The sequence below is a fragment of the Podarcis filfolensis genome (assembly GCF_964270895.1).
Source record: "Podarcis filfolensis genome assembly, chromosome: 8".
NCBI classification, from domain to species: Eukaryota; Metazoa; Chordata; class Lepidosauria; order Squamata; family Lacertidae; genus Podarcis; species Podarcis filfolensis.
In genome coordinates, this window is record NC_139611.1 from 50,613,526 (window position 1) to 50,628,163 (window position 14,638).

Below are 14,638 nucleotides of genomic sequence, written 5' to 3' on the forward strand. Positions count from 1 at the left end.
AGTCCATGAGACCTACAGTCTTCTGGAAGTACCCTTAATACCATTTTTTTCAAAGCAAGGGTGCTGTTTCATTTGCAATCCCCAGTATTAATCCAATGAAAAATCAAGGGTATGTAGTTTGCTTTCACAAAGAAGGCTTTGGGAAATCCAGGGCATTTTCTCTTGAGAACTAGATTACATTCTCCAGCTTTTCACTGCTTGTATATGAATGTGTGCCCTTGCTTTGAAATGTCCTGTGAGGCATGGAACGATTTCATCAAGAAAAACCCACAAAATCTCCACCCACCCCTGTCGCTTGTTGCCTGGCAAATGTCCAGCTGAGGAACCTGGACAATCTCAGGCAGAATCATGTCTCTCTGCCTAGCATCTCCTACATTCCTCTCTGGTTATTGCTACTATAGGAGTGTGCAAATCAAATACAGTAACTCCATGGGAGAGCATCTGCTTTGTATGCAGGAGATCCCAAGTTCAATCCCTGGGATCTCCAGGTAGGGCTGGGAGAGATCCCTTGTCAAAAACCTGGGGGAGCCCTGCCAGTCAGTGTAAACAGTACTGAGCTAGATGGGACAATAGGATAAGGCAGCTTCCTACATTCAAGTTATGATTTCAGTCCTGCTATGTTTGTGTATCCGTACTTGGGGTGAAATGCTTTGGCAGCCCCTTTTTCTCAGATACTTAAAAGAGTCTAGGCAGAAACACTTGTGAGTGACTTCTGCTATTTGTACTGTAGCTTGATTCCCCTTTGCTGACTGCAGCCAATTTCCATCCTCATCGCAATCTGCAAATGTGCAAATGTAGCTTTTCACGAAGACTTCTGGTGCTCACTTCCTCCGAAAGACATCAGCCTTGGCAATTGTGCCGTGAACTTCCAACAGCTTGACCGAAACTATTCACCGGAGGGAGGGGGGGAGTATTTTCACACATCAACATAGTTTCTTCGTCTAAAACAAAACAAAACAAAACAAAAATCAATAGCAATTCTTGCTGCTGGACCAACAGGGGGAATATCTGTTTACAGTCCTTACTGCCTCATAACTCTTGGATTTGATTCTACCTGGTCTGTGGAGGGAAACTTTAACACTTAGCTAGTCAACGGAGCCACTCCTGAGGGTTCTGCTTTCTTATAGCCTGTAGCCATATCAGAATTAGAAAAGGGAACCGATGTAACTCCACTCCCATCGATTAAACCGAGGATGGAGCACTGGTGTATTTTCACTGGGAGAAAGTGGGCAGGAAAGATTCCCCTGTGGTTGAGGCCAGGGAACTATGTATGAGATTATGTATCGGTGTATATGCCATCAGAACCACTTAAGAATGCATTTCCCCTATTTACCATTTTTAAATGATTTTATATATATATTGATATTATATAAAATATATTTATTGTTCCTAATAATATGCAGAGATGTTTAGTAGAATGTTATACAACACTGCAATAATGCACAGTTATATAGAATAGCCAATGAATTCTTTAAAAATGCAAGTTTAATATTTTATTAAAAAGCCACATCAGTCATTTAAATATATTTCAATATTAATCTTCTTCATCATCATTTCCCAAGTTATTTTACTATTTTATCTACATTCCCAACTCTTAGACTCCCCCCAGCAGAGACTATGGGTTCACTGAGTGTTGTTCTTTGTTGTGCCAATGTAAAATAAACAAACTCATTTTTTAAACTACAATCCCCCCCATTGTTCCCCTATTAACATGTGTGTTGCTAAATTTCCTCTTGCTGATTTCACTCCCCATATGGTGACGACATCGCTAGGTGGCACAGCATATGGTTTACCTGCAGAAAGTCCCCAGTGCAATCCTTGGCATCTCTAGTTTATTTATTATAAATAATATTTATTATTATTATTATTATTATTATTATTATTATTATTATTAGTTTACAAAAGGGAGCATGGAGTAGGTGATCATAAAGGCGGAGTTTGGGAGGGGGGACTCTTGCATGAGAGTGTGGAGAGCAAGGGTGGGTGAACCTGGCCATTGTGGTCTGCATGCCCAGGCGTCTCCCCACCCTACAGGCTGCCAAAATTCCATGAATAATGAGACATGACACTAGTGTTTGGGTCAAATCAGGCCACAACTTTTATTGACCACAGATGTAAGGCATTGGGCGTAGGCATCGGGGCCTCCCTCATTGGATTGCGAAGGGCAGGGGGAATGCTGGCCTGCAATGGTATCCACCAGGAAGGGTGAATGGACTTCTCCCAGTTTCTTACTTTCCAGATCTTCACTTCTCCAGATTTCCAGATCAGTTTGCATTTTTTCAAGTTCTCATGAAAACACATCAGCATTTAAGTGCAAATTTCTCCTTCTATGCACATTTTAAATGTAATCTTGTCTAATATACATACTTTGCAAAGCAAGTTTGCCTAATATCATGTATTTTTCCATGATATTTTATGTGCACTTTAGCCTAATATAATGCATTTCTGTACACATTCAAAATTTAGAGAAGTGTGAGTTGGAAAGGCTGGCTGTGTTTTGGTTCCCATTGTTTTGGAAAGTGTGAATTAGATAGGTTTAAATACAGACTGGGTAGCTTTGTCTTTAAATGTGAACTGACTCCAATTTATCCCTCATCCCTAGTGGAGTGTTCCATCGAATTCTGGTATAGCCTATGGACAGGTACACTGACCAGCCATAAGGCACATGGGTGTCCTTTTCTAGCTCTGCATTATCTTTTTGAGTTGGAACATATTATTTCATCCTTGCATCATTTAACGAACTCATAAAATAAAACATAAAAACCTTATGCTCTGGTTTTGATAGGTCAAAGGCATTTATTTTGAACTTGGCTATTTAATTTTTGTCCACTGTAGGCAAATTTTTCTTTGAAATTCCTTGTGGAATCTTCCTTCCTTTTCCTCTCTCTCTTTCTCCCTCCTTGTACGTCCCTTGATTCCATGCATGTCACATTTGCCCATATGAATCAGACTCGCATATTAAATCAGCGTTGAGAAAAACCAAACAACAATAACAGCGATGCACAATTTTAGCAATGTTTTCCAGAAATAACTGAAATGTGGCTGAGACAGTGTTCAAAATAAAATGGAAACTGTGCAAGTTACACAGACATATTTTTTTCAGGCAGAGAAATAAATACAGCCGTGGATAACAAAAGGTCTCACAAAGAAGCACATAATGATTTTACATTTCACGCTGGGACATAATCCAGCATGATCGTAACTCAGAGAGGGAGAGAGACGTCTTGCTCATTCCCAAATCTTCACAAGTAACATTGAATTATATTCATTTTATTTCAGGAAAGGAACCCGACTTTAACAAGCTTATGCTACAGAAGGAAAGGCTGAATGAATCTTGAAACAGGGAGCCCAAGACAGTAGCAGGTCTTTTTCAGGTGAGTCACTTGTTTCTATAGTTTATCAGAATTTCAAAATGTACCCTTAGAAATGATCTACAACAGCCTAGAATAAATGACATGGGGCTTCAGGCTTATCATTATTACGACTACTGTTTAGGGAGTTAAGTTCACCTTAGAACTTACATACCTGGGATACTAATTTTGTCTGTCCAGGTGGCTATTATATTCCAGGGGAGCATTCACGTTGTGCAGTTCCACTCCCAACCCCATGCTGAAGTGGTCCAGCACAAAAGCTGTGGCGTTTCTATGGAAAATCAAAGGAAACCAAGATAAGCACAGTGACAATTTGCAGTGTCGGGAACAACATAATCCAATCAATAATTTCACATCTGTAGTGGGAAAGGAAACCTTGGTTTTGACTGAGCTCTAAGCAATCAAATCAAACTTGCTGATAAATTCTAATTCAACAGTTTTTGCCGTAGACACTCCCTTTGAAATATTTTTTGTCAGAATTTGATGACTGTGAGGCCAGCTGCAGAGTATCCTGGGTGACTGAAATTTTATCCCTCTGGATTCTGAATGTTGCCATTTTTTATGTCTAAATTGGGTCCATTTTATGCCCTTGCATGGAGATTGGCCCTGTTTGTGGTATAGGAGGAGGTCAGTAGGCCATGAAATCTCAGTGACTCAGGAGAACGTATTTCTTTTTAATTACATGGACCCTCTTTATACAGTTAATATGTGAAGGTGACTCACGTCACGAAAACATGGTACCAGTGTTCCTGCCTCAAATCTACAACATTGGCTCTGGTTTTGGAATTACAGAAAAAAAATTCTAAGGGACTTTTACCTAGTCCAACCCCTATAGCAGGGATGGGGAATCTCAGGCCCCAGGTTGTTTGTGGCCCTCTAGGCTTCTCTATCTGGCCCTCAGAACTCTTCCCAGGCCACACCCCTCACTGGCCCTGCTTCAAACCCCAAGTTTTTTCCTTGGCTTGAACTCTGGTAATGCCTCTTGCAAGTCAAGATGGTGACTAGAGAAGGGTGTGCTTGTGTGTGCCGTAGGTAAAAGGTACACGTGTTGCTCCACCCACTTTTGCCTCTGGCCCCATCCACCACTGGCATGTGGCTCTGGGAAGTTTTCCCAAAAGGGATGTGGCCCTTGAGCTGAAAAGGACCTCATCCCTGAGATATGGGAAACACCCAACAGATGCCTGCCTCCTTTCTCTTTGAAGTCTTCCAGAGAGGGGAGGCCCTTCAGGCAACACCAGAGAGCAAGGCTTTGGATGAAGGGGCACTATGATGATGTCACAATGACATGGAGAGAAACCATTGCGGGGGATGCCATTTTCAGTGGCCTCCCTGTGTTGCCCCAAGTTTGTAGATCTTACTCAGGCAGGGAATGATGCTTGGCTCCTGCGTTTTCTCGGGCTTTTGAATGCATTTTTTAAAAAAGCTTTCTGTTGTAGTATTTCATCTCCTATTGCGTGTGAATTGTATTTTAAGATATGTGGTTTTCATTAGCCAATCTGACCCTCAGGGGAAAGTGCCTTGCATTTTACAGGATTGTATTCTGCACAGAGAAAGGTAGCTCACGGACATTGGGTGCTTATTCTTTCCTTTGCTCTCCGTACAGAACGTGCGAGGTTATGATTTCCAGCCTCTGCCAGTGAAGGAAACCAGGCCATGTGTGAAAGAACAAATCTTGCTCGCTGTTAGCATTTGACCTTTTAGAAAACTGATTTCCCCAATTTCCTGATCCAGGCATCGAGGAAGTCTTACCAAGGGAACATTCACAGAGTATTCGGGGAGGAAAGAAAGGAAAAAGAATCATTAATAATTCAAATTGCCTGAATTAAGGCAGCAGGTCCATTCTTTATGCAGTGTTTGAATTAGTATAATCTTATTTCCTTTATTTCCTGTGCAACCTTTTATTAAATCCCATTTTGTCACTGCACAGCATTAGGTCTCCCCCCTCCCACCACGCTCTGAAAGAGGAGATACGGTAGGGGGAAGAGCTTCCAAAATACTCCTCATCCAAATTTCTCCCCAGATAAATTGTTTATTTTAAGCATGCAAACATTTACTGTTCCTCAACAAGTCCAATGTAGCTAACAATATAATTTAAAACAATAGCTCAACAGGTTGTTGGTTTTTTTTAAAAAAATGACAACAGCAGTAAAGCAGACAAAAATGAAGCTTTACTCAAAGCACACCCATTGAAATTAATGGAGTTTACCTAGTCATATCCATTAATTTCCATGGGTCTATTCCGAATAAACTCTGTTGAATACCACCCTATGGTTCCAAGGCAGGAATAGGGAACCTCCAGGCCAGGGGTTGAATGTGGCCCTCCAGGCCTCACTATCTGGCCCTTAGAACTCTCCCCAGACCACACTGTCTCTCTAGCAAACACACTCTTTACTGGCCCCTGCTTTGTACCATCCTTGAGTGCTTATGCCTTTGAACATAGGTTTGCTCACAAGGTGATGCTGTCCTTGGGCTGAAAAGGTTTCCACCCTCACCCTCCTTGAACAAATGATTAAAATGAACACCCATCGACACCCACCCACCCCCCAGTCCTCAAATCAGTCATTAACCCACCCTACGTGCACTTAGGTTGTCAAAAGGTGCTTGCCTTCTGCCTCCAGAACATGCTATTAGGGCAGCCTCAGCCACCTTATCCTCCAAGTTTGCCCTTCAAATATTGATTTGCCTTCATTGCTCACACCTTAATTACATTGATCTCGTTTGCACATACTTGTCATTCAAACTGCTTAGCAATTAGAGGAGGGTGACTAAGGAAGGTATTCATTTACATGCAGCCAGGTAACGCTTTTATTTAATAAAGTTTTCAATCTTTGAATGTGTTTTAATATGGTATTGCATGCTTTCTCCTTCAAATTGTATGTCGCTTTGAGGCCAAAAAAAGAAATAAAAATGCAGCAAGCAACTATAAATAAATAAAGTAAGTAAGGTCTATTCATGGAGGAGAGGTCCATTGATGCCTATTAGCCATAATGGCTATGCTCTGACTCCACAGTTAGAGGCAGCCATGGTTCCAATTACCGTACCTGTTGCTGGAAACCACTGGAGGAGAGATCGCTCTTGTGCTCGAATGCTGCTTGCAGGTTTCCCACAAACATCTGGTTTGTCAGTGTGAGAACAGGATGCTGGACTAGATAGGCCATTGAACTGATCTAGCAGGCTCTTCTTCTTGTGTTGTTAATGTTCTTGTGTTCTTAAGGTAGATGTAATCTGTCTCCTGGGACACGGGTGGCACTGTGGGTTAAACCACAGAGCCTAGGACTTGCCGATCAGAAGGTTGGCGGTTCGAATCCCCATGACGGGGTGAGCTCCCGTTGCTCGGTCCCTGCTCCTGCCAACCTAGCAATTCAAAAGCACGTCAAAGTGCAAGTAGATAAATAGGTACCGCTCCGGCGGGAAGGTAAACGGCGTTTCCGTGTACTGCTCTGGTTCGCCAGAAGCGGCTTAGTCATGCTGGCCACATGACCTGGAAGCTGTACGCTGGCTCCCTCGGCCAATAAAGTGAGATGAGCGCTGTAACCCCAGAGTTGGCCACGACTGGGCCTAATGGTCAGGGGTCCCTTTACCTTTTTATTCTGTCTCCCAGCCTCATCTCAGAATTGTAGGGGAAAGAAGTCACAACAGTAGTATGCCTTTGAATACCAGTTGCTGGAGAATATGCGTGGGAGAGGGGGAAATTGGGACCATGCCCTGATTGCGGGCTTCCGATTGGCATCTGCTTGGCCACTGTATGAAATAAGGTGCTGGGCTAGATAGGCCTTTGTTCTGATCCAGCAGGCGACAAAAGAAGTGCCCTGGAGGATCAGACCTAAGATGCAAGCATAAATATGCAAAGAGGGTGCCTCTGGGGAGTTTTCATGCAGGCCATGAAGACGACAGCCCTTCCTCCCTTACGTGGTCCCAAGGGGTTTCAAATCTAAACTGACACAGAGAAAGGAAAAGGAAATGGAGGAGGCAAAGACAGGAGAAGAACATGGATTTTAAAAATTACAGTAACACATATTTTGGCTTGGAGAATATGGGAACCTGCAGTGGGGAGGACCTACCTCACAGGACTATGACTATGTGAAATACCTTGAACCATCAAAAGTCCCATTAGAATAGAATAGAATAGAATAGAATTTTAATGCTGCTCATTGGCCGAAATGGCTTCTAAGCGGTTCCTAGTATAAAACGAATTAGAAGAAATATAGCCACACACATTTAAAATGAACAATAAAAATAATAATCAAAACATTAAAATGAAACACCCATAATTAAAATGTACAATGAACAAGCCAATCAAACCAGCATAATAGTTAAAACTACAATTAAAGCAGTTAACAGAGGAGGTTCAAGTGGATCAGGGGAATGCTTGTCTAAAGAGGTGTGTCTTCAAGAACAAGCAAAATGCCAATACTGATGGAGCCTCTCATATTTCAGCAGGTAGAGCATTCCACAACACTGATGCTGTCAGTGAAAGAGCCAACCTCTGTGTTACCACAACCCAATAATCACCAGGCTGTTGCAAAACTAACTAGGTTCCATCTTTTAATCGTTTTGGCCCTACTGGGTAGTGAATAAGAAGGTGGTCTATCGCTACTGTATTAGATCATACTTCTACAGTCAGCAACAATGTGGGATGAGGGCTACTTTACATTAGCACAACCCCCAGAAGCCTCTGAAACCACAGTCACAACTGTATGTGGTGAAGATTGCACAAGACAGATTTTTGATGCAAAGGAGAATTGGTGAATAGGCATTAAACTGGCTGAAACTGGGCAAAAAGCGCTCCTAACATTATATATCAGGGTCTGCATAGTGGTGACTGATCAGGAAAGAGGTTTGGGGGTTGTGGTAGATCAGTCAATGAAACTACTGGCCCAGTGTTTGGCTATGTTGAAAAAGGTGAATTCCATATTAGGGATCATTAGGAAAGGAATTAAGAGTAAAACTACCAATATCATAATTCTGCTATATAAATCTATGTTTTTTTGAATACTATACGCAGTTCTGGTTGCCCATGTAACGCAAGCAATGCACAAGGGGGGGCAGTTTTACTGCCAATAGTATTCCCACACATGTTTCTTATGAGGCAAGATATTACACACACACCTTCAATATGTTTCCTATATTAAATTTGAATAATTAAGAAATAAAATTTATGCTTTTAACCGCCCCCTCTGAAATACCAGGTTTGCAAAAAAAGCAATGTGCCTCATTCTAGAGAGCAAAGTGGAAAGAATCAGATGACTGTTTAAAGAAGCAAAGAATCAACCATTCATAAGAGCTCACGGTTTCCATGCCAACGCAGTTCCCTAGGGGATATCTAAGGAGAGACAAATGCCGTGAAATTTCTAAAAAGCATGCTTAGCTTGGGAAGCCTTCTCCAGAAGGCTTTGTGTGTGTGTGTGTGTGTGTGTGTGTACGCGCATCCCACCTGTCTCCCAAACTGATTTTGTAATGCCACGATTTGTATATTAGTGTTCAGTCACTTTGTACCTGTCATATCCCCCATCGCCAGACCCTTAATCCCACCACCGTCTCCATAATATGCAAGAGCAGATGCCAAGGGTCAGGCTTCAGGGCAAACAAACTCTCCTTCATGGAAAGTTATGAAAGAATATCTGAATGACTGCAGAGATATCGCCTGGTGTATGATTTCATTTTACAGATTTATAAACCTCTTCACAGCTTGAGGCCACCCAAGTGGTGCCTGATGCATCCAGACACATAGAAGTTGGTGTGTTTTACTGTTAATTTTAATTATCTTTAAATGTTTTAAACTGTTTTAACATTTCTTCTTAGAGGTCTGACGAAAATCAAGCAGTATAAAACATTGTTAAATAAAATAACTCGCATAAACATGCCCACAGCTCTGCATCCCACAACCATACAATCGAGATGAATCATCGCAGTCCAAGGGGCACATTCTAGCCAGTTTAAAGCACTTGAGAAAAGTGACAGCAAGGCCAGTGAGCAATGCGAGACTCCCAGGGGTGAGGTAAAGAGGCCTGTGGTTGCATTTCGACCCCTGGGCCTGAGGTTCCCCACACCTGCTCTATAATCTCAAGCAGGCTAATCCCCACCCCTCGCTCTCCCAGTTTTTCTTTCCTCTCTGTCTCCAGGTTAATACTTTCGACATTCCATAGTTTAGCTGTCTCCACCATAGACTTTATTGCTGGGCTTGTTCTAGTCCACTTTATGGGGTTCTCTCCACTTTATGGGGTTCTCTCCACATCTTCCATTATAGGAAATGATGATAATAAAACAGGACTAACAGATAGATACACATCTCTGACTGTCAGGTCTGCAGCTGGGTGCAATCCACTTGAAGCAGAATCTGCTGCCATCCCTAACAACCTACTCCTATGGATGCCTAAGGTGAGGGCCGCCACTCTGAGGTTTTTTGTTTACAGTCAAGTGGTATATAATTGTTTACGAAACAAAATAAATAAATAGGTGCTCGTTTTCTGATATGGAGATTTATCAGCTGCTTCCTCCACCGATCTGGCATTCCATTTTCTTAGGTCTGCATTGAAGATCCCCTCATTTCAATATCCATTTGGAAAGTAGCACGTATGTGATTCAGCTGAACATCTTACCAGGTTTGTTTATTGCAGCTCTCTTGGAAATTAGAAGATTTAGTACATAAAGGGAAACACTGTGAAGTTTATTTCCCCTTCCTGGTGCTTTTTCAAACACTCTAGAGAGGTTTTTGAACATCCTTCAAAAAGCCTTTGCAGCTGCAAAACTTAGCAGTCCTCTTGCATTCATCTAAATTACTTTCCTCCCTACTCACATAAAGGTGCTTTATTCACACTGGTCTTCTGTTGCTGGAAACAGTGAGATTATCATGTAGTCAATGAGATTTGGCTATGTAAACTGTGGTCAAACAAACCTAATTCAGAACGAGGGCAAAATCTTTACTCTGCAACAGTTTTAATTGCCCTCTGTAGACAGTTTTGGGACCAGTTCTTTTTAACTTGATCATTGGTGATTTGAAGTTAGGAGAAAGCAGTAAGGTGGTCAAGTTTCTTGATAATCCCACAGTTCGAGGTGTGTGTGTGTGTGTGTGTGTGTGTGAGAGAGAGAGAGAGAGAGAGAGAGAGAGAGAGAGAGAGAGAGAGAGAGAGAGAATTGATGCACATTGGGACAAAAGCTCCCAATTTCACATACACACCCTTGGAGTCTGAACTGGTAGTGACTGACCAGGAAAAGAATCTTTTGGTTTTGGTCAATAAATTGCTGAAAATGCAAATTTCATGCTAGGTATCATAAGGGATGGAATTCCTTGGCTGAAATCTGATTGGCTCCCCTCTTTAAAATAATGGTTTTTGATATGATGGGAATCCTATATGTGGTGTTATAGCAAAAATGGACCATTCACATTTATTTATTTTTATGATTTTATAAAATTTCCTGGCCATCATTAGATTTTACAGTGATGGAAAGATAAACTTGCATGTGTGAACCAGCCACAAATAAGCCCTTAGTCAGGCCTTTTATGGTGAAGGAATCTAATACAGTGGTACCTCGGGTTACATACGCTTCAGGTTACATATGCTTCAGGTTACAGACTCCGCTAACCCAGAAATAGTACCTCAGGTTAAGAACTTTGCTACAGGATGAGAACAGAAATCATGCTCCAGTGGCGTGGCAGCAGCGGGAGGCCCCATTAGCTAAAGTGGTGCTTCAGGTGAAGAACAGTTTCAGGTTAAGAACGGACCTACGGAACAAATTAAGTACTTAACCCGAGGTACCACTGTAGCACTCTTCATACACTGAGAGAGAATGCAGGCAGGCTGAAAGTGGAAGGGGGCCTTGCCCCTTTTCATGTAATATTTACATCACCCACCCACTTTTGCCTTTGGCCCCATCAACCACTGGCATGTTGGAAGGTTGCCCAACCAAGAATGTGGCCCTTAGGCTAAGCAAAATCCCCCACCTGGACTTTAGTCCAGATCCATGGAAATGGGTGTGAAGGGAATCAGTGTGGAACATCCAGATCCCAAATGCAGGCTGGCCAATTTACTGCTATTGAATATTAATAACAGGAAAAAAACCAAAAATGGGGATTTGACACTTGTCAGTCATCCTAGCATTTTTGAACTCATTGGAAAGAACATTGAAAGGCGGGAGCACATTTCATTCTACGCAAGCATTGCCTATAATCTTAATTTTTAATAAAACGAAAGCAGAAACTTTTGGGAAATGGCCCAGAATATCACAAAGGGAGCCAGCCTTCACAGCATTGAAGATGGATACAACACTGGTTATATTTCAAAAAGGGGGGAAGGACACCAGGCTATTCAAGCACTGCAGAGAACACGGACTGGTCATGTTTACATGTTGACTGAGGTTACCATACTTTTCTGTGTATAAGACTAGGGGTATTTTTTACTAAAAAAATAATGTTTATACACAGGGGCAATCTCCCCCCCCCTCATTTTCTTAATTTTGAGTCCCCAAAAATAGGGGGCATGTTACACACGGGGGCTTGTTATACACGAAAAATACAGTACGTATTAATTGCAAAGGAACAACATGCACAGTGGCTATGTATGTGCTCCTAAGACAAAGCTTTTAAAATCCCAATTATTAAAAACCAAAGCAGGCCATCTCAAAGATTTTGCAGAAGGGAAGCTGAGTTAGTCTGTGGCAGCAAAAACAGCAGCAGTGTCTTGTAGCAACTCAAAGACTAACAAATGCTAGAAGCTTTTGCCATAATACATTTGTTAGGGTGGCCGCCAAGTAAGTTCTTGTCAGAGTAGAGGCATTGAAATGGGTGGAACTAAGTTAGTCATGCACATTAATTTCAGTGTGTCTGCCCAGAGTTGGACTATCATTGGCTACAACCCTTAGTCTTCAATGTGTACCAAGACTAGTTTTTCATACCAGATACTATGCTTTAATCCAGTCTTACCCAACCTAGTGCTCTCCTGCAGTTTCTGGACTGTAACTCCCATGATCCCTGGCCATTCACCATGCTGGCTGAGGTAGATGGGAGCCAGATGTTCTACAACATCTTTAGGGCACCAGGTTGCTTATCCCTCCTTTGTCACCCATTGTTCAGGCAGCCCAGTTGATGACGCCAGATTGGAACGGTAAATTCTGTTCCTGCCTCTTGCTAAGGCAGGAAACAAACATTGCCTTCTGGTATACATGTTAGAGCTGCCTTTTGGTAATAACGTGTCCAACTGCCTGAAAGCGGAAATTAGCCACCTGATTGAAAGCGTGCCTTATAAATATTAACTATGACTTGCCTTCTAAATATAGAAAGCATATTAAAGCATCTCGCTAATAAGCAGATGGCCTCTCTTTCCCACTTGCCATCATTATCCACTCCAGACCTCTGCTGTGACACTGAGGAGAGGAACTCATCACTTGACCTTTTTTCCTCTCTCCACTGGATTACTTGGGTAAATGTGGACAAGGTGTAGAGTCTTGTGTTTACAGCTTGCGCCTACCCCGTCCCCCACAACTGAGTCTTACATAGGTAGCTGCTTAATACCACTGCCCCACCTAGCTCAGCATTGTCTACAGTGACTGGAAGAGGGTTCAGCAGTCCTAACAGGAGATGGTTGGCATTCAACCTGGGGCCTTCTGCATGCCAAACACATGTTCCACTGCTATAGCCCTATTCTTCCAAATAGGAACAAAATGGGAGGCTTCCTCATACAGAGTCAGACCATTGGTCCATGTAAATCAGGAGGGCCTGCACTGACTGCCAGCATCTCTCTAGGGTTTAAGACCATGGAGATCTCCAGTTCTACCTGAAGATGCTGGATGTTGAATCAGGGACTGTCTCCTTGCAAAGCAGGTGCTCCGCCACATCTTCCTATCAAGTTAGGGATATAGGAAGCTGCCTTATATTGGGTCAGACTGTTGGGCCATATAGATTTGTGTGGTCTACATTAACTGACAGGAGCTCTCCAGGGTTTCAGGTGGGGTCATTCCAGTCCCTAACTGGAAGGATTTAACCTGGGACCTTCTGCATGCAAAGCAGGTGGTCTACCACTGAGCTAGGACTTTTCGCACTGAGCTACAGTGGGTTAAGCTGATCGCCAACAAAAGCAGCTCTGTATCATCATGCATATGATCCAAAGAAGGTTTTTTCTTTTCTTTTTTCTTTTGCACAATACCTTGTCAATGCTTGCCTATGCATTTTTAGTTTGGGAAGGAAAAGTCACAAAGGAACCAAAGAAAGTGACAGCTGCATCAAATTGCTCAGGCTTAGGGCTCTGTGCAAACATTAAGAACAGAGGGATGGAGACACACACACACACACACACAGAGAGAGAGAGAGAGAGAGAGAGAGAGAGAGAGAGTCTGCCATTGAGGAATTGAGGATTCCTAAGGTATTGGTTCTGCTTTGGTATACAAGGCTAGTCAATTCAGAACTCCAAAATCCAGGAAGAAATTTCAATGAGGACAATTTCAGAAGCATCCAAAAGGCGTGTTCAAAATGTAGCCTTCTGCAAAGAAAGGAATATGAAGTTCACAACAGATGGCAATGATAAAAGTGGCCTTTCTGACTTTAATTATGGTAGTTTCTGGTTTCAAAAATAATACTTATACTTGTTGTTGTTTAGTCATTTAGTCGTGTCCGACTCTTCGTGACCCCATGGACCAGAGCACGCCAGGCACTCCTGTCTTCCATTGCCTCCCGCAGTTTGGTCAGGCTCATGTTTGTAGCTTCGAGAACACTATCCAACCATCTCGTCCTCTGTCATCCCCTTCTCCTTGTGCCCTCCATCTTTCCCAACATCAGGGTCTTTCCCAGGGAGTCTTCTCTTCTCATGAGGTGGCCAAAGCATTGGAGCCTCAGCTTCAGGATCCGTTCTTCCAGTGAGCACTCAGGGCTGATTTCCTTAAGAATGGATGATGATGATAATAATAATAATAATAATAATAATAATAATAATAATAATAATAATAATAATAATTATATTATATTATTTATACCCCGCCCATCTGGCTGAGTTTCCCCAGCCGCTCTGGGCGGCTCCCAATCAAGTGTTAAAAACAGTACAGCGTTAAATATTAAAAACTTCCCTAAACAGGGCTGCCTTCAGATGTCTTTTAAAGATAGGATAGCTGCTTATTTCCTTCACATCTGAAGGGAGGGTGTTCCACAGGGTGGGCGCCACTACCAAGAATAATAATAATAGTTTTGATCTTCATGGATCACTGCCTTGCCATGGCGCTTCACCACGTGGGCTTGAATAACTCAGAGAAGCTATGAGCTATGCCATGCAGGGCCACCCAAG

At 42.5% G+C, this 14,638-nt stretch overlaps 1 protein-coding gene across 1 annotated transcript in view; it reads left to right on the top strand.

Moving 5' to 3' along the window:
* Nucleotides 1–14,638, top strand: part of SMPD3 (sphingomyelin phosphodiesterase 3) — a 590,910-nt gene that overhangs the window by 38,820 nt on the left and 537,452 nt on the right. The window contains exon 2 of the mRNA XM_083624900.1: nt 3,280–3,374. The gene's annotated coding sequence lies outside the window, so the exon portion shown is untranslated. The remainder of the gene's footprint in view (nt 1–3,279; nt 3,375–14,638) is intronic.